The 22,489-nt window shown below is 35.0% G+C and overlaps 1 protein-coding gene and 1 long non-coding RNA gene across 5 annotated transcripts in view; both read left to right on the top strand.

Moving 5' to 3' along the window:
• The window catches only part of LOC105307107 (charged multivesicular body protein 1b-2), a 35,078-nt gene that overhangs the window by 163 nt on the left and 12,426 nt on the right, over window positions 1-22,489 (top strand). The gene's annotated exons all lie outside the window — the stretch shown is intronic.
• LOC111732638 lies at window positions 10-21,898 on the top strand. Of its 3 annotated transcripts, none has more exons than XR_002777640.1 (5): window positions 10-131; window positions 8,341-8,427; window positions 11,624-11,683; window positions 11,805-11,875; window positions 21,830-21,898. It is a non-coding gene; the product is annotated as an uncharacterized LOC111732638 (long non-coding RNA). The 3 variants fall into 3 exon arrangements; XR_002777639.1 differs by having other exon boundaries at window positions 10-214; XR_002777638.1 differs by lacking the exon at window positions 10-131 and having other exon boundaries at window positions 8,220-8,427.

Genomic DNA, 22,489 nt, shown 5'->3' with positions numbered 1-22,489 from the left:
ATCCTTTCTCATCTGAAAAACTTGCTAGAGCTTAGGGAAAAGTGGAGAGGGGCTGGGGCCCTGGGAGGAGCCCGGTGGTGGTGACCTTTTAGGTCTAGTTGTGGAGGGGTGAGGGCACTGAACTCTGATTGGTAAGCGCCAGCAGCTTTTTCTGTTATTATTGTTTTCTGGTAGTCGCCGCCATCCTAGAGTCTGGAAGCTAGAGACAGCTTTGGTAAGAGAGGAGTCGCGGGACAGGTTTGAAAGGATTCTCGAGTGCGAACCCTCCCTTCGTTGAGGGCTGCAGTTACTTGCCCTTTCAGTGAATTTATCCACTTACAAATCCAGGGGTGATGGTGCGGAAACAGGCGGCAGGAGTTTGCCAGAGGTTTGTCGCGGAGTTACAGGTTTTCAGTGTAATATGAGGGCAAATAGCTTTTGTGGAACAACTTTTTCTGCATGGAGGTGACTGATAATAAGATAAAGTGCTTAATACCAGCCCTCCAAAATTAAGTGCTCGCGTGTTAATGATTTGATTTAGCAAATGAGGAAGCTCATATAGTTCTCTAAAGCTGTAAAAATTAATCAGTTGCATCTGTAGTCCCACTTAAGCGATGAAGTTGGGGTTAGGACCCAAACTGTGTGAAGCCCTAAATTGAAGGATTAAACTGCTTTTCACAACTGAAATACCATCACAGGTTTTTCTATATCACTGTAATTCCTTTTTTTAGGAGTTGGCATTATAGAAAATAAGAGTAGCTTGTTATCTTGCCATTGAATGAAACCTGGCAAAATGACAAAATATGAGTAATAGTATTTGGTCATTCATGTTGAAGCTTCTTTTGCCTTCATTAGTTTGTAAGTCTGAAATATAGACTTAGAAGATTAAATTATATAAGCCATACTGGGAATATTGTTAACATATACTATGCTGAACTGTGCAAGATAAACCAAGAATAAAATGTGAACCCTTGAGGAGGTGCAGAAATAGGTCATTTTATGTCCAGAGTAGATTACTAAAAGGCTCAGCTATCACTGCAATTTAAAGTATATAATTTATGGAAGTGTAGTTGTGTTAGATGATGTTTTTATAAGCAGTGGCATAAAGGAAAAGCCACTGAACTGTGAGTCAGAAGATCAATTTCTAATCCCAGTTCCAACTCTTAAGAAACATGAGTAAGTACAAGATATATAGCCTCTGTCATGCAAGGTTTATTCATCTGCAAACATACTGACCTGCCAACCTTACAAAGCTCTTCTGAAGATAAAATGAAATGGAAGGGCATACTAAATTCTAAGACTTTGAACATGCTTTTAAGTATTAAGCTATAGAGTACAAATGTCTTATCTTTCCCCAGAACTTTTGGAAAGATTTGAGATAATAGCTCTAAAATTGCTTTTGTGTTCTACTCTAATAAGGCAAGTTAATTTTGCTCAACCTAAGCCTACCCTATTTGATTTCCAATAACAAGATAATTAGTTACTAATTTTATTTCACTGAAATGTATGTCTGACTATAAATAAAATTAATGGTACTGTAATCAATAGTTTAATATGTAACAAAAATGAACTGTTAACTACTCTTTATCAGAGGAAGTGAGGAGGTTTAACTTGACTTACATCATCTGGCAGTGATGACTTTCTCTTTGTTCCATTTTGTAGAATCCAGAACTTTTCCTTAGCATATACAGGAGGAAAATGATGTACAGACTCAGATCTGTCTTCCATAAATAAATAACTTGAACTGAAACTTGAGTAACATTTGTCACCTATATGTAATGCAAAAAATCTCATTGTTACAGTATATAAGAAGATTAAATGGGCTAACACAATTGAATTAGCATGGTAAATGTGACTTCTGTCTTTGGACAGTTAAAACACAATTTATCATGGCAGATTAGATCAAATTTATTCGTTGTAACATGTTCTATAGGTGTTTTAGAAGTATAGAATCAATAGCAATATGTGTTTCAGGAGTAGTGTTTGATTTACTATAGGAATGAAACAAAAGAAATACTACTCCCCTACTGCATACTCTTTTTTTTTTTTCTTTTGCTTCTCTGTTTTTACCCCTCTTCTGGCATTTTGTTATTTTTGTTGGACTTAGCTCAAGCACACTTCGTTTCCAGGAAGCTTTCTGTGTCATCTTTTTAATCTCCTAACCCACAATCCCAAACGAACCTAGAAAACTGAAAACATCAGTTCCCACCAGTTCCTACTCTGTGCTCCTTTCCCCATCTCTTTCCCCCTGCATTTTAGCCTTTTTTTTTTTTTACTATTGCAATTATATGTTTACTTATTTATATCTTAAATTAGACTGAGTTTTTTGAGGATGGGGTCATTATTTAATCTTTGAATCCTCATTTCCTTGTACAGCACACAGCATTTGGTGAACACAAAATGGGTAAATAACCTCTGCTAAGAATTAATCATTGAATTTCTACTCGATAATTGAGTCTCTTCTATGGGCTGAGCAATGCACTCAGGCTGTTGATACAGGGGGTTATAAGACCCCTTCCCAATTCTGAGTAACTTTCGATGTAACTGAACCAGGACACACATGAGTGGGGATAAATAGCAATATAAGGTAGTGCATACTTAACTTAGATGAATACTAGAACAGCGATTCTTGATCCCATGTATGGATTTACTAAACTTGAAATTGTATGCAAAATTTTGTATGTTAGTACGTGTTTTTTTTTCTCGGGGAAAATATCTATAGCTGATAGCTGTTTCTCCAACCTTAAAAAGGTTGAGAAGTAATGAAGTAGATAATAGGTACTGTATACTTTCTGAGAGTACAGAAGGGGATGTGAACTGGACTGGTATCATTGTCTTTTTTTTGTAGTCTCCTAGGTAGATGAGACTGTTTTAAACAAAGATTGCTAGCCACCTTAACAATGTTCACCATTATTAATTGGTTTATATCCTAAAACATAATTAATTACATATCAGAGTCTCTGCGGCTTTGCTAATGTTGACAAATGTATTGTGATTTTTTTTGACCAAGATAACAATATTTCAAATTTGCGAATACTGTTACCTGACAGTAGTTTTATAATTTATGGCGTGACTAGCTAGTAGAACATTGTCTTACAAGAAGTATTGCAAGTAAGGATTACTTATGGTTCATCATTTAATGCCATTTGAGGACCAATTCTGAGCAATTCACTATGGAAGTTAAAATGCAAGGAAATAAGAGTTGCTGGATTTGAGTTCTTGTTTATTCTTTTATTCAGCAGTTACTCCTTTATTATCTATCTCTAGGCTTCTGTTTTCATATCTGTAAAATGAAGAAAGTTAAGTGATCTCTAAGGTTCCTTTCAATTCTGATCTCCCTATGTTTCTGTGATCCCTAACTACCTCCAAGAAACTGAAAAAGGGGAAAGTTGGATGCATAATAGCATTTGTCACCAAATGCTATGCATAAAAAAATCTATGGTGTTGGTATCACTGCTTTATTCTGGGGCAGGCAGGTGCTAGTGGAACATTTTTATTTTCTTTCTCTTACCTACCTTTATTTTCCTATCCTCTACTTCCTTGTGCCCAAAGGACTGCATAATTCTACTTTTGGCACTTGGAATCAAATAGTTTTCTGCCCTACTGTATTTGGATAACTTAACTTTAACTTCTTGGTGTTGCTTCATTCACTTCAGAGAGGCAGGCCAGACCTGAGATTTCTACTATGAATTTCTGTAGTAAACCAACAATTTTTCTTGAGGTAGCAGATTGAAATCTTAAAGCGAGCCTTCCTTTTATATGCATAATGAATACGTTGCATATAAAATTTAAATAAAATGATTTGTATTTAAATTTTAAAGCAATAAACTATTAAAACATAGCTGATTTCCATTCTTTGTCAGCAGTGTACTCGCAAATAAATGAAATCGCATAAAATGTTTTAAAGAGACAATGGGACTTCTTATTGCCTGACTAACCACACTGCCGAATTAAGATAGGTGACTTAAAGCCATTAGGTGGTAATGACAATTTATTGGACACCAACTATGTGCTAAACTTCGTGCTGAGGATTTTGTATATTTTACCTCAAACTCTCAAAACATCACTGAAAGACAAGTGGTAGTAGTCTCATTTTATGGAAGAGGAAATTAAAGCTAAGAAAGCCACAGAGCCTATAAAGGATCTGGCTGAGGCTCCAAAGTCTGCTGTGTTCACTTTTGCACAGTGACTCCACAACTTACAATGCAATCAGTTATATTTGATGGAGTCCTAGGGTTATGTAAAGCTACTTTTTCTGTATATTGACATTCCACTTTAGATTTTGCTTTAAAAGATTGTGGAAAGCCATGAATCTCCACAATCACTTTAGGGAAAGCCTAGCTTAGATTTCTCTCTTGATGACAAGTCTAGTTCATAATATTTCCTATTAAAAGGTACACCTGTATAATGTAATGTTTTAAATTTTAATTTTGTAGAATTGGAGGGTGGGGAATTAAATTTTCTGAAAATTAGAAATAATTGAAATGTTCAGATGATTCACTGATTTCCTTATTTATCAATCCCAAAGGCCAAATCAGTGAGTTTTCTGCTTTTGCATGGATTTTGGCAGGTGGGGGGAAAACTCATTAACATTAATGGAGGTCTTTGAGACCAGTTTCTCAGAGTCTGTTATATTGTCTGTGTTAGCCAAAAAGCAAGCATGGTTGTGTCTGCTAAACCTAACAGGGATTAAGAGGAGGGTTCTAGGGAAGGGAGGAAGAAGAGTACACCATGCAAAGGAACTGTATGTGAAGACAGTCAGGTGACTGGTGGAGGCCAGCATTGCTGGTGCACAGAGTGCTGGAGCCTGGAATTTCCCAACACCTAGTTTAGGGCCTTATGGATCATTCTATACATGTTAATAAATATTACTGTTCAGTCTTTCAAAACATTCACCCATCAATCATAAAGTATTTCAGCTATTGTCTTTTCAGTGGGCAAAGAAAAACAAATACTGTCTTTATAGTAATCACTTTGCCAACTCGAATTTATGATTAGTCAGTGAAGGAGATTATTCTGCCAGTGTTATTTTTCCAGGTATCTAAAATATTGCTCAATATATCAAGTCTGGTTCCAAAGCCCAATTTAGTAGTTGAATTGATGCCATTATTTCCCACATCAGCAATCAATTCCCCTGCTTCAAGGTAGAGGATATTCACTTATTGTAGTATACACAGAGTATGATTATTTGAATAACAGATAGTCATATGAGAATTTACTCATCTCATATCCTGTTTGTAGAAAGTACCCAAGAGTTAGAAGTAAGGTTTTAGACCCAAGGAGATTTTGATTTCTGGTCTAGGGCTAAAGATTCCTCATCAGAAAAACACTGGTGTTACAAGTTGTCTGGGCTACCTAGACACATATGAATATATTTGACAATGGTGATAGTCTAAGATATTAGTCCTCTGTGGATTCATGTACTTATACTTATTTCTACTTAAACTGTACTTAAACTGTTGGTAATCTTGCCTCTCTGCCATATTCTAGTATAAGGTTGAGGTCAGGGAATTCTTATTTCTGAATGTGTAGAATTATTTAGAATAGGAAGTAAAAATTTACATGCCCTTATTGTACAGCTAGTCTTATAATAGTTAATATTTCTTAAATTGAAAAGAACTTGGAGAGAGAGAATATGAATGTGTATGCACATGCAATTTCGGCATTCATGGGACTGAATTATTACTCCGTATTTATTAAAGCAAGTGTAATAATAGGGCTGTAGTTTTCAGAACTGCTAGTTACGATTTAATAAATAGTCTCATGCTTTATTTCCTTAATCATTTTTGCATTGTATGAAGTTAAAATATCTGGCAATTAAAAGTAAATTACATTTTAAAAGTATTCAAGAGTATAAAGTTTTAGACTATTTACTAAGCCCCATATCCTTTCAAAGAGAAAATATTCCCAACAGGAACATATAAATTATTTCTGCAAGAAAGTAACTGTTTACATAGAACTCCTTTCCAAAAGGGAAAATTGGCTTCTTCCTCACTCTTAGGTATTTTTATACTTTTAAGGAGTAAACATTTTAAACAGTAACCATTCCATATAATGGGTAATTGAGAAAATTGCCATACAAAGGGAAACAGGTTTTGATTTGAGTTGCTATCTGTTTAAATATTCAAATCATTTATATTTACATTTTACAAAAGCTATAAGGCACATGTGCCATATATTGCATTATATCTTGGTGTCTTTGGGCATCACCTCATAATCATACACATTAATATTTGTACACTGAAATGTGTGAACATTAGAATAAAGACTATACATAATTTGTTAATTGAGATTAGATTTTGTCATCAAATTTTTCTAGTCGGGTTGTTTTGCTACCAAATGTTATATGTAACTTTCAGTTTTCAGAACTTTTCATAATTTGGAAAGGTGAGTAAGTCATCATGGAGATAGGGAGGGAGGGAGGAAGGAAGAGAGGAAGGGGCAATTTTTTGAGGAAACTACACCATTTTCCATAGTGGTTGTACTAGTTTACATTCCCACCAGCAGTGTATGAGGGTTCCTTTTTCTCCACAACCTCTCCAACACTTGTTATTACTTGTCCTGTTGATGATAGCCATTCTAACAGGTGTAAAGTGGTATCTCATTGTGGTTTTCATTTGCATTTCTCTAATAGCTAATAAAGTTAAGCAACTTTACATATGTCTGTTGGCCGTTCGTATGTCTTCTTGGGAGAAGTGTTTGTTTAGGTCCTCAACCCAGTTTTTATTTATTTATTTTTTTGGTTATTATTCTTGTTGAGCTGTATGAGTTCTTTATATATTTTGGATAGTAGCCCCTTATTGGAGGTGTTGATCCCAAATATCTTCTCCCATTCACTTGGTTGCCTCTTTGTCTTATTGATGGTTTCTTTTGCGAGGCAGAAGTGTTTTAGTTTGATGTAGTCCCGTTCATTTATTTTTGCTTTTACTTCCCTTGCCTTTGAGGTCACATTCATAAAATCCTAAGTTCCATGAGTTTAGTACTTATGTTTCCTTCTATGCAATTTACTGTTTCAGGTCTTACATTCAGGTTATTCATGTCTTAGATCCACTTTGAGTTAATGTTAGTGTATGGTGACAGATAGCAGTCTAGTTTCATTCTTTTACATGTGCTTTCCAATTTTCCCAGCACTGTTTATTGAAAAGGCTTTCTTTTCTCCATTGTATGTGTTTGGCTCCTTTGTTGAAAATTATTTGCCTATATATGCGAGGGTTTATTTCTGGACTCTCAATTCTGTTCCATTGGTCTGTGTGTCTGTTTTTCTGCCAGTACCATGATGTTTTGATTATTGTTGTTTTGTGGTATAATTTGAAGTCAGGCAGAGTGATGCCTCTGGCGTTGGTCTTATTTCTCAAGATGGCTTTGGCAATTAGGGGTCTTTTGTGCTTCCATACAAATCTGATGATTTTTTGTTCTTTCTTTAAAAAATGCCATTGGTATTTTATAGGGATTGCATTAAATCTGTATATTGCTTTGGCTAATAATGTCATTATAATTTTGTTGATTTTCTGATCCATGAACATGGAATATCTTTCCATTACTTTGTGTCTTCAGTTTCTTTTAATGTCTTATATTTTTTCAGTGTATAGGTCCCTAACATACTTCGTTAAGCTTATTTATAGGTATTTTATTATTTTTGTTGCGATTGCAAAAGGAATTGTTTTTTTCATTTTTTCTTGAAATTTCATTCTTAGTGTATAGGAACACTATGGATTTTTGTATGTTGATTTTGTATCCTTGTATCCTGAAACTACTGTTTTTGTTTATTGTTTCTAACAGTTTTTTAGTAGAGTCTTTAGGATTTTCTGTATAATCATATCATCTGCAAAAAGTGACAGTTTGACTTCTTTATTCTCAATTTTTATGTCTTGTATATCTTTCTCTTCCTTGATTGCTCTAGCTAGGACTTCTAACACTATACTAAACAAGAGTGGTAATAGTGGACAACCTTGTTTTGTTCCTAATCTTAGAAGGAAGGCTTTTAGTTTTTCACCATAAAGTATGATGTTAGTTAAGGGTTATCTCATATATGGCCTTTATTATGTTGAGGTCCTTTCCTTCTATAACCATTTTATTAACTGTTTTAATGATAAATGGATGCTGTATCTTTTCAGATGCATTTTCTGCATCTATTGATATGATCATATGATTCTTCTCCTTTATTTTGTTTATGTGGTATATCGACCAACTTGCGTATGTTGAACCATCCTTTTGCCCCTGGAATGAAGCCCACGTGATCATGATGTATACTCTTTTTACTGTATTCTTGTATTTGATTTGCTAGTATTTTGTTTAGGATTTTTGCATCTGTATTCATCAGAAATATTGGTCTGTTTTATTTTTTTGTGTTACATTTAACAGGTTTTCGTATAAGGGTAATGTTGGCTTCATGAAATGAGTTAAGAAATATCTCCTCTTCACGTGTTTCGAAAAGTTTGAGAATAACAGGTATTAAATCGTCTTTGAATGTTTGATAGAATTCACTAGTGAAAAAGCCATCTGGTCCTAAACTTATAGGGAAGTTTTTGATGATCGTTTCTATTTCTTTACTATTCATCAGTCTATTTGGATTTTTCAGTTTGTGATACAGTCTAGGAAGGTTGCATATTTCTAAGAACTTGTCCATTACTTCTAGGCTATTGAATATCGTGGCATATGATCTTTCATAGTATTCTATGTATGATATTTTGTATTTCTTAACTTCTCTTTAGTTTACATTTTCTATATTTGTGTCATATCTGTCATAACTTCTCTTTAGTTTATATTTTGTTTGTGGGTTTTTTTTTTTATGCCAAGAAGCAAAGACACCAGGAAATATGGCTGCTTTGCATCTTGCCCAGTTAGAGAAAACCTACTCACACTGCTGCACTTTTGCTTTGGTGTTCATCTAAAGTCATACTGAGACTTAAAACTACCCACTCTTTTTTTTTTAACTTTTTTTTTTCTGACTTTATTGAAATTTATTGAAATTGCTTGTATTTACATTGTACAATGTAAGTTTTTTAAATTATATTTCACATACAATAATATTCCAGTTTCAGTTGTATAGCATAGTGATCGGAGATCTGCATAACTCGCAAAGCAAATCACCCCATTAAATCTAGTAGCCCTTGTCCCCCTTACGTATTTATTACATTATTAACCATCTTCCCCATGCTATACTCTACATCTCCATGTCTTTTCTGCAGCTGTCCATTTTTACCTCTTTTATCCCTTTGCCTTTTTTTGCCATCTCCCCAAACCTCCTGCCATCTAGTATCCCTCAAAATATTCACTGTATCTATGAGTTTATATCCGCTTTTGTTGTCCTTGTGGTTGATTTTGTTCTTTAGATTCCATATGTATGCGAAACCCTGCAATATTTGTCTTTCTCTATCTGACCCATTTCCTTCAGCGCTATACCCTCTAAACCATCAGGCAATATCTTTTTCCATCCCTTTCCTTTTAGTCTGTGTGTGTCTTTTAATCTGAAGTAAGTTTCTTGTAGGCAGCATATGTAGGGATCTTGTTTTCTTATCCATTCAGCCACTCTATCTTTTGGTTGGAGTACTTAATTCTTTTCCATTTGAGGTACTTGATAGGAATGTAGTTATTACCATTCTTTATTCCGTTTTTGATACATGTTTTTCCTTCTTAAAGTAGTCCCGCAAACATTTCCTCTAATACTAGCTTGGTGTTGATAAATTCCCTTAGCTTATTTTTATCTGGAAAGCTCTTTATCTGTCCCTCGACTCTAAATGATAGCTTTGTTGAATAAAGTATTTTTGGTTTTAGATCCTGGGTTTTCATCACGTTGATTATTTTGTGCCAAGCCCTTCTGTCCTGCATAGTTTCTTTTGAGAAATCAGCTGCCAGTCTTATGGGTGCTCCCTTGTAGGTAACTTTTTCTCTCGCTGCTTTTAAGCGAGATTCTCTCTTTGTATTTACCATTTTAATATGATGTGTCTCGGTGTGGGCCTCTTCAGGTTCATTTTTGGGGGGACTCTCTGAGCTTCTTGGGGTTGTATGGCTATTTCACCAGGTTAGTGAAGTTTTCCATCATTATTTCTTCAAATAGTTCTTCAATGCCTTTTTTTTTTTTCTGGTACCCCTATGACGTGGATATTTTACATTCAATAGTGTTCCATGGGCTCCTTAAATTATTATTATAGTCTTGGTATCTTTTTTCTTGCCATTCTGATTGAATGTCCTTGGCTTCCCCATCCATTATATTGGTGGTTTGATCCTCTTCTTTATCCACTCTGTTTATTCCATTTAATATACTTTTCATCTCAGATAATATGTTCTTCATTTCAGACTGGTTTCCTTTTATAATTTCCATTTCCATTTTTATGTTTTTTATCTCTTTGTTGACGTTCTCAGTGAATTCATCTACACTTCCTATAAGTTCATTGAGCATCTTTATAACCAGTATTTTGAACTCCACACTGTTCGATTGCTTGACTCCATTATTTCTGGTTTTCTGTTCTGTTCTCTCATATGATTTCTGCTTCTTTGTCTTCCCATTTTGGCTGCCTTTGTGTGTCTGTTTCTAAGTACTAAGAAAAGCTCTTAAGTCTCCCGGTCTTATTAGTGTGCCTTTGTGTAGTAGATGTCCAGTGGCACAGTCCTGAGAGGAGTTCAGCTGCAAGCCAAGTTTAGCCCCAGCCTGTGCCCCTCTGGGGCCACCTCTTATGATTCAGGGAGCAATCCACAGATGATGTGCTTATAGTTGCCTCAGGAGGCCTCGCCAGAAATCATGGACAGCTGCCACCAGTGTGAGTCTAGGTGCTACTCAACAAAGGGCACCTGACTAAGCAAGGACACACTTGGATGTGGCTTGAGTGGGGCCATGAGTTGGGGGATGCGGAGTTTCACAGAGTTCTCTGGGCGGTGCCACCTCTGTTACCCAGTTTGATGATATCTCATGGCAGCTCCGAGTCAGCACACTGGGAGCGGGGCGGGCTCAACAGAGGAACAGTGGATACAGAGGCACTTCTGTATAGAACGAATCTCACTTCTGGCCCTTACTTGACAACTCAGTGTCCCGCTGTAAGTCCCTGGGACCCCCTTCCCAGCTGACCCAGCGCTGTTGCTTAGAATGATTGGGTCCATCACTGCGAAAGTCCTCTCGCGGATACGGCCTTTTTAAGAGGCGTCTGGATCTGCTGGCTGCTGCTGCTATGGCCTTTGTTCCACTCAGCTGCTCCAGACTGAGCAGCCTCGCATCCTTGCCCTATCCTACCTCCTCCTGTCGCTGGGTGATTTCTTCTTTCTCTCTCTAGTTGTATAGCTTGTTCACCTAGATCCCAGGCGATTTTCTTTGCTATTTGCTCCTTGTTTCTGTCACAACTTTGATTTGGTCGCCAGAAGATGCATATTCAGAGCCTCTATCATCCACGCCATTTTTTTCTCTCTTAAAACTACCCACTCTTATCAGTCATCTTCTCTTTGCAAAAAATTTCCACTAGGTCTAATCTTCACAGTTCTGTTCTTGTTGACTCAGCATTACATGTCCAGCATTTTCATAAGTTATCAAGTCTACTTCTGGGGCAAGTATCAAGGATCCAGACCTTGTAGGTTCAGTGATTTTTAAAACATCATTAAATGTTCTTTAGAATTCTGACATGTTTTAAAATACTGCCACCTGTTTTTGCATTTCTAGAAACACTCATGCTTTATGATGTACCTGCTACAACAGTCATGTATGAAGAAGTGAAGCGAGGTAACAGACAGGAACTTTTAAATATTGGGTTCATCTTCAATTCTCTTCACTTGTTTTTGGCTCCCATCTGTTTGTGAGAGGTCTAATCTAGAAGAAGTGTGAAACTTTCCTGTCTTGGCAGGGTGGTTCCAGTTCTCTTCAGAGGCTCCCAGCTCCAATCTGAGTGCCGCCAAGACCTCTAGCAAGCACATTGTAAGCCATCAGAAATTGTCTTGTCCTCTGCATTCTGACCCTGAACCAAAAAGGACCCAAGTCCCACATGCTCTGAGGTGCTGGGAGAGAGAAAAATACCTCTTTATATGTGTCTTTTAACTTTCTTCCTTAGTGAGTCTAGCCAATGATTTGTTAATTGTATTGATCTTTTCAAAGAACCAGCTCCTTGTTGCCTTATTTATTTTATTTTATTTTACTTTATTTTATTTTTTATTTATCATTTTATTTTTATTATGATGACTGGTTAAAAAATTTCAGTAAGTTTCAGGTGTACAATTCAATAGTAAGGCATATATATATACTGCATTGTATATTCACCACCCATATATTTTTTTCTGTCACCACATATTTGACCCCTTTTACCCCATTTACGTCCCCACTCGCCCCTTTCCCCTACACTCTGCTAACCACTAGTCTATTGTGCATGTCTGTTTGTTTCTCCTGTTCATTTGTTGGTTTTAGGTTTATATCCCACATATAAATGATATCATGTGGTTTTCAATTTTTTATGTCTGATTTATTTCGCTTAGCGTGATTATCTCAAGATCCATCTATGTTGTTGGAAATGGCAATATTTCATTTCCTCTTATGGCTGAGTAATATTCTATTGTATATATGTATCACAGCTTCTTTATCAGTCATCTGTTATAGGACACTTTGGTGTCCATGTCCTGGCCACCGATAATAATGCTGCTATGAACACTGGTGTGCAAATCTTTTTGGATGTATGTTTTCAAGTCTTTGGGGTAAATACCCAGTAGATAGATTGCTAGATCATATGGTAGATCAATTATTAGTCTTTTGACAAACCTCCATACTGTTGTCCACAGTGGTTGTACCAATTTGTAGTCCCATCAGCAGTGTATGAGGGTTCTTTTTTCTCCAAATCTTCTCCAATACTTGTTATTACCTGTCCTGTTGATTATAGCTATTGTAACAGTTTTGAAATGGCATCTCATTGTGGTTTTGATTTGCATTTCCCTAATAGCTAGAGATCTTGAGCATCTTTTCATGTGTTTGTTGGACATTTGTATGTCTTCTTGGGACAAGTGTCTGTTCAGGTCCTCTACCCATTTTTTAATTGGATTGTTTTTTATTGTTATTGAGTCATATGAGTTCTTTGTATATTTTGGATATTAGGCCCTTATCAGAGACATCGCTTGCAAATACCTTCTCCCATTTGGATGGTTGTCTCTTTACCTTATCGATGGTTTCTTTTACTGAGCAGAAGCTTTTTAGTTTGTTGTATTCCCATTCATTTATTTTTGTTTTCACTTCCCTTGCCTTTGAGGTCAAATTCATAAAATCCTCTTTAAGTCCAAGGTGCATGAGTTTAGTTCCTGTTTTCTACTATGCATTTTATTGTTTCAGGTCTTATATTCAAGTCCTTTATCAATTTTGAATTAATTTTGGTGTGTGGTGATAGACAGCAGTCTACATTCATTTTTTTGCAGGTTGCTTTCCAGTTTTTCCAATACTATTTATTGAAGAGGTTTTCCTTTCTCCACTATATGTTTTTGGCTCTTTTGTTGAAAATTGTTTGCCCATATAAATATGGGTTTACTTCTGGACTCTCGATTCTGTTCCACTGGTATGTGTGTCTGTTTTGCTGCCGATACCATGCCGTTTTGATTACTGTCGCTTTGTAGTATAATTTGAAGTTGGGTAGAGTGATGCCTCCAGCCTCATTCTTTTTACTCAGGATGGCTTTGGCAATTCAGGGTCTTTTGTGCTTCCATACAAACTGGATGATTTTTTGTTCTATTTTTTTTTTTAAATACCAATGAGATTTTGAAGGAAATTGCATTAAATCTGTATAATGCTTTAGATAATAAGGTCATTTTAACTACGATGATTCTTCCAATCCAAGAACATGGAATATCTTTCCATTTCTTTGTATCTTCAATTAAAAAAAAAAAAATTAGGATCTTATAGTCATCATTTTATAGGTCCTTCACATGTTTCATTAAGTTTATTCCTAGGTATTTTTTTCTTTGTTGCAATTGTAAAAGGAATTATTTTTTCCACTTCTTTTTCTGACACTTCATTATTAGAGTATAGGAACGCTATGGTTTTTGAACATTGATTTTGTATTCTGAAACTTTACTTACTATATTTGCTGATTGTTTCTAGTAGTGTTCTTGTGGAATCATTAGGATTTTCTATATAGAGAATCATGTCATCCACAAATAGTGACAGTTTGAGTTCTTCATTTCCTATTTGGATGTCTTTTATATCTTTCTCTTGTCTAATTGCACTCACTAGGACCTCCATTTTTATATTGAATAACAGTGGACAGCCTTGTCTTGTTCCCGATCTTAGAGGAAAGGTTTTTAGTTTTTCACCATTAAGTATATTGTTTGCTAAAGGCTTGTCATATATGGCCTTTATTATATTCAGGTACTTTCTTCCTATACCAGTTTTGTTAAGTGTTTTGATCATAAATGAATGTTGTATCTTGTCAGAGGCTTTTTCTGCATCTATTGATAGGATCATATATTTCTTAGTTTTTTTGTTTGTTTATGTGGTGTATCACATTAATCGATTTGTGTATTTTGAATCATCCCTGTGCCCTTGGGATGAAGCGCACTTGATCATGGTGTATAATCTTTTTAATATGTTGCTGTATTCAGTTCTCTAGTGTCTTATGTAGGAATTTTGCATCTGTGTTTATGAAAGATATTGGTCTATAGTTTTCTTTTTTTTGTGTTATCTTTACCAGGTTTTCGTATCTGGATGCCTTATTTTCTCTGTTGTCATTTGTTGTCAGTTTCATTTAATTCTCAAATTTTTGTTCTTTTCTTCTGACTTTGGGTTTAATTTTTCTTTTTCTAGTTAAGATGTAATGTTATTTATTTGGGATTTCTTGTTTTTTGAGAAAGGCCTGTAATAATGTGAACTTTCCTCTTATTAAAACTTTTGGGATACAGCAAAACTGGTAATATGTTGTATTTTCATTCTCATTTGTTTATATGTATCTCTTGATCTCTCCTTTGACCCAGTGTTCTTCAGTAGCATGTTGTTTAATCTCCACCTATTTGTGGTTTTCCCAACTTCGTTTTTGCAGTCGATCTCCAGTTTCAAAGAATTGTGATTGTAGAATGTGCTTGGTATGATTTCAGCCTTCTAAAATTTGTTGAGGCTAGTTTCGTGTTCCAATTTATGGCCTAAACTTGAGAATGTTCTACGTGCACTAGAAAAGAATGTATAATCTGGTGTTTTGGCATGAAATGCTCTATAAATGTCTATTATGTCTAATTTGTATGATGTGTGATTATTGATTTCCTTATTGATTTTCTGTTTGGATGATGTATCAACAGCTGGGGTATATAGTGAGGTATTTAGTTTCCTTATTATAATTGTGTTTTTGTCAATTTCTGCCTTTAGTTATGTTAGTAGTTGCTTTATATATTTTGGTGCTCCCTGATCGGGAGTATATATATTGATAAGGGTTATGTCTTCTTGATGTATTATCCCCTTTATCATTTTGAAGTGTCCTTCTTTGTCATTAACTTTTTTATATTGAAGTCTATTTCATCAGATATATGTACAGTTATACCTGCTTTGCTCTGGATGCCATTTGCTTGGAATATCATTTTCTACCGTTGCACTTTGAGTCTATGTTTGTCCTTTGAGCTGAGATGTGTCTCTTGAAGGCCACATATGGTTGGGTTTTGTTTTTTGATCCAATCTGCTACTCTATGACTTTTTATTGGAGAGTTCAGTCCATTTACATTTAGGGTGATTTTTGAAATATGAGGTTTTCCTATAGCTGTTTTATCTTTTGTTTTCTGGTAGCTCGGTGTTTCCATTGTTTCTTTTCCCTTGTGTTTCTGTTAATTTAATTTTGTGAAATTCTATGATTTATCCCTCTGTTCCCTCTTTTTTAGCTTATATTTCTTAGTTCTGGATTTTTGTGTGTGTGTGGTTACCATTAATTCTATGTAAAAATGTTTCATATATACAGGAGTTTTTCTTCTTTGTGCATCTTATCTCCATTTTCCTTTGCAGATTCAGACCTTTACCTCCTACCCTTTTCTGTTTTTGTTGTCTCAAATTATCCCTATTTATGCTATGAGTTCATTTCTGAGTTAGAGTACCTGTTATCTTCTCTTTTTAAAATGTTTTTATTTCCTTTAACCATTATGTAACATTTAAGTTTATAATACCCTATTCATAAAAAGGTTTGCACTTTCTTTCTGTCTATTAATCATCCTACTCTTTAGTCCTTTTGTTTCAGGTGGAATGACCCATTCAATTTTCCTGTAATACAGCCTTTGTAGTGGAAAATTCCCTCAGCTTTTGTGTTTCTGAAAAGATTTTTATTTCTCCTTCATAGCTAAAGGAGAACTTTGCTGGATATGTTATTCTTGGCTGGTAATTTTTCTCTTTTAATAGTTTTAATATTTGGCTCCACTTCTTTCTTGCTTATAAGGCTTATGCTCAGAAGTCCGAAGATAGTTTGATTGGTTTTCCTTTATAAGTTACCATTGTCTTTTCTCTGGCTGCCTTGAGAATTCTTTCTTTGTCATTAATTTTTGACAGTTTTAATATAATGTGTCTTGGAGAAGGCCTTTTTGGATTGAGATAATTAGTTGTTCTATTTGCTTCTTGGATTCGAAGATCCAGTTCTTTCCATGCACTTAGGCAACTGTCTTCGAGTATTTGTTTGAATAGGTTCTGTTCCCTTCTCCCTCTCTTCCGGTATACTCATTATTCTTATATTGCTATTTCTGATGGTATCAGATAGTTCTTATAGAATTCTTTCATTTTTTTTTTAACACTCAAATCTCTCTTTACTTTCTGTGTCATTTCCAGATTTCTGTCTTCAGCATCACTAATTCTTTTCTCCATCTGGTCAGCTCTGTTTCCTAAGCTTGTTCTTTCATTCTTCATCTCCAGAATTTCTATTTGGTTCTGTTTTAGAGTTTCAATCTCCTTGGTAAAGTATTTCTGTTGTTCATTGATTTTGTTTCTTAAGCTCTTTCAACTGTCGATCTGAATTTTCTTAAATCTTGTTGAGTTTTTTCATAAGTGCAATTTCGAGTTCTCTCTCATTGGAATCACATATTTCTATAGCTTTAAGTTTATTTTCTTTTGATTTTTCATTTTCTTTCTGAGTTGCTTTGCCATCTTGGTTCATGGTATTTGATGGATTTTTTTTTTTCTGTGCTTAGGTATTTATGGGAATGTACTCTGTTTTTTAAAATTATAATTATTTAGAGTGATCTCTCTTTAGCTGGTTGATAAGAAGAGGTTTTTATTTTGTATTTTACTACATGGTGCACAAGCCTTCTGCACTGCCCAGACCTCCCTGACCTCTCTGTGTGGTAATAAAGTGCTCTTTATTCTCTGAGGAGGTGTGTATCTCTTCTGTAACCAGCTCACCTCGGTCCCAGGGCTCCATCCCTGTGAGAGAATGTGATAGGTGTTGGGGATCCAGTTTTCTGAAGAGCCTCTGAATTCCTGATGCTGCCCCAGCAGTCAGATATATAGTGTTGTGTTGCCCCAGTGCCACCTCCAAGTTAGCCTGGATGGGTGGAGGTGTAGTGGGTTGGGTGAGGCCACTGGTGTGCCTGTTGTTGTTCTCCTTCCAGTAATGCTGGCTGCCAAGGTTCAGCTGCCTGGCCTCTGTATCTGAGGCCAAGTCACTGAGATCAGTAGCAGTGTGCTTCTCTACAGTTCGTGGGGTACTATACTCGCTATTGTAGTTTCCCTTAGGAAGTTTGGGAAGGCAGGCTCTAGGAGGTTGGGGGTAGGCGGCCAAGCTCTGTGACTCAGCTTTCTGCCTGGCAATACAGCTGTCACCCCTCTGTATTCCGTCTCTGCCCAGATCACTGGATCCCGCCCTGTAGTTCCGCATAGCTTATCACTCAAGCAGGAATGCTCAGGACTACAAAGAGTGCACACCCACCTAATTTACCCTCTACAAAGAGTGCACACCCACCTAATTCACCCCACAGGGACCTCCCACCTCCCGGCTGAGTCCGCAGCACCAGTCCCCGCTCCTCTCCCTTTCCTCTTCCTTTGCTCACCTGATTCTCCTACCTTTAGGTGCTCTGATGCGCAGGCCTCTCAGATGTGTTTGAGTGTTCGGCTGGGTGTTTTCTGTTGGATTGTAGCTGTTCAATTTGTTGTAATTTCAAGAGAAGAGATCCAGGGGACACCTCATGCTGCCATGCTTTTGACATCCTAATTTGATTATTTGTATTTTGTTTAGTATCTTTGTATCTATGTTCATAAGTGAATTGGGTCTGTAATTGTCCATTCACATAGAGTATCCAGTTTTGATTTGAGTGTCAAAGTTAAGAAGTATTCCTTCTTTTTTCTGTTTCTTAGAAGAGTTTGTATAAGATAGGAATTGTTTATTCTCAAATGATTGATGCGATATACTAGTAAAAAAACATGTAGGCCTGTGTCTGTTGTAGGTTGACTAATTTATATGTTAAAATACTTTAACATTGAATCAGCAATTTAAAATTTTGTTTTTCTTTAATATCATTCTGGGATTGTCCATTTTATCTACGACTTTCAATTTATTGGCGTTATGTTCATATTTTATTACTTTAAAATATTTTTATTATATATGCAGTTATTTCTCCTTTTTCATTCCTATACTTTTTGCTTATAGCTTCTCTCTTGATCAGTTTCTACAAAGGGATGCTAATGTGTTTAGTCTTTACAGAGAACTAAACTTTGGCCTTTTTTGATCCTTTTTATTAAATCTTTGGGATTTTTAGCCCTTCTTTATGCTTCTTTTGAAGTTATTCTGTATTTTTCCTGACTTTGTGAGATGAATGTTTATTGTGTTAATTTTTAGCCTACCTTCCTTTCTAATGTGAATTTTTAAGGCTAGAAAATTTCATCTGAGTATGGCATTAGTTCTGCATCACACAAACCACATTCCACTCATTTCATTGTTGTTCAGTTCTATTTTTTGTTCATTTTAATTTTTTAATCCATATGTAGATATGTTTTTTTAAATTTCTAAATATATATTTTAATAAAGTTTTTATCTTAGAAACGTTTTAGATTCTTACAGAAAAATTGTGCAGAGAATTCCCATATTAATTAATTCATCATTGAGTTGTGGTTAGACAGTAGGTACATTTCAGATTATTTCAGATTTGCTTTATGGCCTAATGCATGATCAGTTTTTTTGTCTCATGCTTGAAAACTATGTATTTTCAAATTACTGGGTACAGGATTCACTATAATTTTCTATATGTATTAAGCTTCTTAATAGGGTCTTTTGTAACTTCTCTATTCTTACTGAGTTTTGTCAGTTACTGAGAGTTTTGTTAAAATCTCCCAAGCTGGATAATTTTTTCTTTGTCAGTTTTATATATGTATACACAAAGACACCTTGAGGCTATGTAGGAGTACATGGAAAATTAAAATTATTTAATCAACTTGTAAATTTACTTTTTATCATTTTATAGTAACTCCCACTTAAAATTCCTTTTACTGCTTTAGGTATCTGTTTTGATTGATACTAATAAAGCTACACTCGCTTTTTTTAGGTTATTGTTTGTCTAATTTTTTTCTGTCTTTTTACGTCTATTTTTTCTGTCTTGATGTTTTAAAATCCCTTTTAAATCACATAGTTTTAATTTATTTCAGTTTTTAATCCAACTTGACATTTGGGGGTTATTTCTATCTTTATTTTATGATTTCTGCTTATCTTATTTTCTCCGTAACTCACTTCTCTTTTACTACCTTCTTTTGGATTAATTAAATGGTTCGCCCCATTTTTCCCTTTTCTGTTTTGGAAGTTACATGGTATTTCCTTAGCAATGCCCTTCATATTTTAACATGCACAGTTAATTCAATGTCTGAATAATCAGAAATGCTTTCTCCTAAATAACATAATGATTTTTAAACATTTCATTTCAGTCACCCCATCACCAGCAATAATGATGTTGTTATTATCTAGGAATAACAGCATTGTTCTGCCTTTTTTATCTCCCAAATTAGATACTGAGATTATAGTCAGTATTTCTCTGGATTTACTCCTGTGTTTCAGTCTGTGCTCACTAAGCCTTTCATTATGTCAGACCTAATTTTATTTTTTGTAAAGTACAGTCGGTCATCATTAGTCATCATTATTTGTGCATTTTGTAGTTACACATTTATCCAGTTGATAAAATCTATCTGTAACCTGAAAATCAGTCCTCACTGTGCATTCAGGGTCATTTGTGGACATGCTCAGGCAATGAAAACTTTGAGTGGCCAGATGTACATATTTGCATCTGAGGCCGAACAACGCAAGGCTATGCCTTCTTATTTTAGCTCTCTTACTATAAACAAGTGTATTTTTTATTTTCTATTTCATGTCACATTTTTTGTGCTTTCTATTGGTGATTTCACTGATCCCCATGTAGTGTTGAAGTACTGTGTAGTGTTCTAAGTGGAAGGTTGTGATATGACTTTGGAGAATATATGTGTGCTAGAAAAGCTTCTTTTAGGCATGAGCTATGCTGCTGTTGGCCATGAATTCAATGTTAATGGATCAGCAATATATATCATATAAGGTGTGTGAAAACAAATACACATAAACCAGGTTTATATTGACAATCAAGAGACTCACAGGAATCTAACCCTGTATTTCCCCTACGAGCAATGATTGTACTCACTAATTCACTGTTTACAATGACTTCATGAAACATAGCTACTCTGAATAATATGAATCTACTGTATATCTCTTGGAAGTTACTTTAGCATCTTGTTTGAAAATTTAGCTCAGTCTGATTTTTATAAGTAATTTGAATGTTCACTATGATTCTTTTTAGTTATTTAAGTCTTTAGTATTCTCAGGTTTACTATGATGTATTTAAGTGCAGATTTATTTTTATTCATCTTGCTTGGAATTTTTTTGAGGAGTTTCGTAAATCTAAAGATTTTTTCCTCTCATCAGTTATGGAAGACACTCTGGCATTATCTCTTCGAATATAACCTTTCACACATTCTCTTTATTATATCTTCCTGGGATTTCTAATATTAGAGTTTTTTATTCTAGTTTCTTCTCTTCTGTATCAACCTTATTTTTTTCACTCTACTCTCAGTTCATATCTATATTCGGTTTACTAATTTTCTCCCAAGCTTATCTAATTTTCTTTTATCTTCTTTGCTATACCCGCAGCTATGAACCAAGGCCCATAATAACAGTTAACCTTGTCATCTCCTTCGGCAGCTCATAAGACTATTTTCTATCCCACCCTGTGTTAATGTTGGAGCCTTCAAGGGTTCTAGCTTTGTTCAGAAAGTTCAGTTCCATCACTTCATCTTGTGTGGGCCCAGTAGGGGTCTTCAGCTTCAGGGGCTTCAGTGCTTACCTACTACTGATACTTTCTTCTTCCTCTTTGGTTCTGTACCCTGAGGATTGTCCTTCCTTTTTGCATGCTAAACTCTGTACTTAAAAGGACATTTGTTGTAGTTTATTCAGTATTTCCAGGTGTTTTTCTAAATATCTAGCCTTCCATATTTATGGAAGTAGTTCATGTTTTTTTATAATGAAGGGGGAAAAAAGCTTTCTGGTATTAAGTGAACTTTTATAATGGGTCTCCTATTTTTTTGGTCAATATTTTATACCATGATCAATCTTAGTGATTAATATTAAATAATTCAGCTGTCAGTCCTCGATATTTGCACTTTATAGTAACTTTCAGGTTTAAGGGAAGCTGAAAACAACAAAGTATTAATTACAGGATTCATCTAAAATAATTGGCTACTTAATTCAGCTTTTAACTATAGTGACTTTTTCTACAGAGACAGTGATTCTATTTGAGAGATGATTGGGGAAATGAAAAATTCATTATTTTTTCTTTATCTCCATCTGTATTAGTGATTCAGATTCTCAACCAGGTTCAATTTTTTCCCCCTTACCCAGGTGATATTTGACAATGTCTGAAGACATTTTTGTTTTATTAACAGGTGGGAGAGGAGGCAAGTGTCATCTAGTGGATAAAAATCAGGGATGCTGATAAACTTGCTAGAATTCACAGGACAGCCCTGCAACAAAGTATGATCTGGCCCAAAATATCAGTAGTGCTTATGTTGAGAAACTATTTAGAAAAATGCTATAACTTTCTTAGTCATCTAGCTGAAATTGCTAAATCTTACTTATAAATGTAAAGTATATTTTACATTAAAATTACCCAGAAATTTATACGCATATTCTTGTTTTCCGAACAATTCTAGGTATATCTGTCATTGATGAAAAATACTCAGGGTAGCAAAGTCATCCCTCTTATTATCTGTAAATAAAGTGTTAAATTAGACCCGTGTTGCCATTGAAAGATGAATAGGATAGCTTAATTTATGATTTAGCTTTGGTAAATAAAATTATCAAACAGCTGTTGTTTTCTGATAGTGATATAATCATTCTAAAAGTTAACTTTTTAAACTATATGCTGTATGTGTACCTTTAAAAAAAAGTCTTTTTCATAGATGTCCTGAAAAAATACAGAATCAAGGTTAAAAAAAGATTTTACTATTTTCTAAAGGGCAGAAAACCGATAGAATCTCTCTAACTAGTTATTTATAATAGCAAAAAACAAGTTGGTTTTTAAATAATCCACATTGCTTTGTCAT

Source organism: Pteropus vampyrus, unplaced genomic scaffold (genome assembly GCF_000151845.1).
Source record: "Pteropus vampyrus isolate Shadow unplaced genomic scaffold, Pvam_2.0 Scaffold477, whole genome shotgun sequence".
Classification (NCBI taxonomy): domain Eukaryota; kingdom Metazoa; phylum Chordata; class Mammalia; order Chiroptera; family Pteropodidae; genus Pteropus; species Pteropus vampyrus.
This window is presented reverse-complemented; position numbering and strand designations above follow the sequence as displayed.